This window comes from Coenobita brevimanus, chromosome 58 (assembly GCF_032717465.1).
Source record: "Coenobita brevimanus isolate Jiangsu-jjx chromosome 58, ASM3271746v2, whole genome shotgun sequence".
NCBI classification, from domain to species: Eukaryota; Metazoa; Arthropoda; class Malacostraca; order Decapoda; family Coenobitidae; genus Coenobita; species Coenobita brevimanus.
The window spans coordinates 11,236,479-11,239,694 of record NC_137011.1 but is presented as its reverse complement, the minus strand read 5'-3'; the positions used below and the strand labels follow the sequence as shown (position 1 = coordinate 11,239,694).

The 3,216-nt window shown below is 38.3% G+C and overlaps 1 protein-coding gene across 1 annotated transcript in view; it reads left to right on the top strand.

Annotated features, from left to right (window-relative positions):
• Positions 1-226: 226 nt before the first annotated feature.
• Positions 227-3,216, top strand: part of LOC145402635 (voltage-dependent calcium channel subunit alpha-2/delta-1-like) — a 440,994-nt gene continuing 438,004 nt past the window's right edge. The window contains exon 1 of the mRNA XM_080274627.1: positions 227-303. The gene's annotated coding sequence lies outside the window, so the exon portion shown is untranslated. The remainder of the gene's footprint in view (positions 304-3,216) is intronic.

Below are 3,216 nucleotides of genomic sequence, written 5' to 3'. Positions count from 1 at the left end.
AATTACAGGCTTTTCTTTGAGACTGGAATAGCCTACCTTACATGGTTATCGTTTTCTACGAAGGTTACCAGGTAAGATATTGAAATCGTTTTCCCCTACTGGTAACCGTTTTCTACTAGGCGAGTGTAGTGTCCCCTGTTGAGAGAAGATATAACTTACCTTTCCTTGGCGTCGTCTGCTTGTGTTTACCAGAACCAGTCTAGCGAGAATGTCAGGGTGTGGCAGGATCACTGGTGCCTCTGCATTACTCCTCATCTCTTTCACGTATATCTCCGTCTCCACAGCATCCAGTTTCGATGTCGAGTGAGTATGAGGCTTATTAAAGTTGATTTGAAGGTGTGATGGCGCGGAATCGATATATTGACGCTGTTAATGTGATAAATGATTGATGCTCCGATATCTTGGTGTGCGTGTTAAGTTGTATATAGATATTTTAACCCATTGATGTCATGGCAGAGATACTTTTCGGTACGAGTTAATGAACGGTAGTGATGAGGGATAGCCACAAAAGCACGATAATTTTCCGTTGATTAATATAATACTGGTATATACTCGGCAAAGCCCATTAATCTGATATACAGTAAAACCGGTACCGGTACTTTTATGTAACGTTGAGTAGTAGTAATAAATGCGCTGAATCAGTATCATTATAATGCTGTAATTTATTGTGTAACAGATAATATAATAAGAATAGAAATACAGCACCGGTATGATCATCAGTACTATATGCATTCAGTAATTGTCACCAGCAGAGCTGGGCACAAAATATGCCTACTTATTTACCGTAAATATATATACGGTACTTTATAATTAACGCTGCTCCACACAAAAAGTATTTAATAACGTACATGAAACATTTTCAAAATATTTAATAAGCACATTGCATAAAATTATATAAATAGGCCTAAGCCTGCATATCAGATACATTTAAAACACTAAGCTTATTTTTTTTTTTTTTTTTTTGCCATCCCATGATAGTATAGCCTAGGTACTCTTTATTCTAAGGTTTCTCCTTTTGGGTTCTTCTCAGCATTCCGGGGTATATATATATAGGGTATATAAACGGGATCCAGGGATGTCCCGGTGTAGATACTGTAAGAAAATGATCATTTGGCGTAAAATTCTTTATATCATAAGCGTATTCCTACTACGATGCATACCATCCTGTGAGATAATTGATACCGGCAGCGACTGCATTTTCCTATAATTATGCACTAAAGAGTTTATTTGAAGCAACTACCAAAAATCAAGTATAATGCATTGTGTGTGTGTGTGTGTGTGTGTGTGTATAATATATATATATATATATATATATATATATATATATATATATATATATATATATAACGTTCTGACAGTATATAACCACTTTTTTACCTCGCCCGGACGGAGTCCGAGAGGTATTGTTTTTGGTCGTTTGTTTCTTTGTTAGCAACATTATGGAAAAGCTGAATGAAATTACATGAAACGTTCAGGATATGTGGGCACTGGTCCCAAAAAGAAAGTGATTACATTTTGGGGGTAATCGAGTGACCCTGAAAGGTCAGAATCAAGATTACGGATTCTCAGAGGGCTATAACTTGAAAACGGTTGAAGATATATTTACTATTATGAGCATACAAGAACTCGTAATATTGGCTTTCATTTGGCATCAAGACCTCTGACCTTCAATGACCTTGAAAGGTCAGATTCAAGGTCACGAATATTCTGAGAGCTATAACTCGAAACTGAAGATACATTTACTATTACCATGATACAGGAAGTCTCATATTGGTTTTTATTTCACAACATGACCTTTGAGCTTGAGTGACCTAGAAAGGTCAAGCGCAAGGTCACGGATTTTCAGGGGGCGTAACTTGAAAACATTTGCTCCATTACCTTAGACCAGGGGTGGCGAACGTCCGGCCTCCGGGCCGTATAAGGCCCGCAAGACCTTTTGATCAGGCCCGCGAGGCAATTCATAAATGCAATTTCATAAACTCATGAACGAATATATATATATATATATATATATATATATATATATATATATATATATATATATATATATATATAATAAACTAGGCTACAGTTGATTTTAAGTTGATAATTTTGTATGACCCGCGAATGATGTTAAAAATATCCTAATGGCCCTTAATAAGAGAAAGGTTCTCCACCCCTGCCTTAGACTATTTGTACACTGACACTAAATGGCAGAAACGAGCCAGTATTTAACAACAGTAAAACAACTGCTGTCGGGCGAGTTTTTTTTGTGCCTGACACCATATTTTTTTTTTTTTTTTTTTTTTTTTTTTTTTAAGTACCGAAGTACTCATATGGGATGTTTGTCGCTTGGGACACACAAATATAGCCTACCATCCACGTGATGCACCGCTGCGTTCAGGTGACTCTGTACACAATGACGAGTAAAGTAGTTTTCTCTAACCTCGGAAACCATTTACTACGTTGGATTTTAGTTATGATACAAGGTCGTGGATTTCTAATGGTCTAGTGCATGAGGTTCCCAACTTGGGGGGAATTCCCTCTTTGGGAGAAATTTGGACAGTCCAGGGTCGGGGGGGGGGGTAAACGGATAAGGCCAAATGACTAAAGCAGCCTTTTTTGATGAGTTGTTACATAGCTATTGGATATAGTTTATGGTCGACTACTTTCTGGCTTTTATTTATTATCCATCCCCGCCCCGGAGGGGCTCGGGGACGGATATTGTTTTCATCCGAGTTGTCTGTTTGTTGTTTGTTTGTCTGTCTGTTAGCAACTTTACGCGAAAGTTACTGGTGCGATTTTGACTGAATTTACAGGGGTAATGAGCTATGATCTTCCAATTACGTACTTAAATTCTGTGCCAAGGCCCAGGCTGTAGGCCCCCAAAATGTGAAATAACGGGGACGGGTAAAAATCGTTTTTTTCGCCATACTTCCTTTCAGATTTGTCATATCGACATGAACTCAAAACCTAAAGGTGCATCTTTCAAATCTGCATCCAATAACATGCCTCATTAGGCTACATCAAGAGGGTCACTCCCTAGTTAGCAGTAGGGGGGTCAGTGTCAGGTGGGTCGGGCCTAAAATTTGAAATGTGCATAAAATCGTCAATTTTCACACGATTTACTCCAAATTTGTTATGTGACAACTGTGACTAGATATCCTGTTGTACTTATACGTCAGCACTAAAATGACTGCCGGGGACGGGTTTGCTGTGCCGTGGCACCGTTTCTTT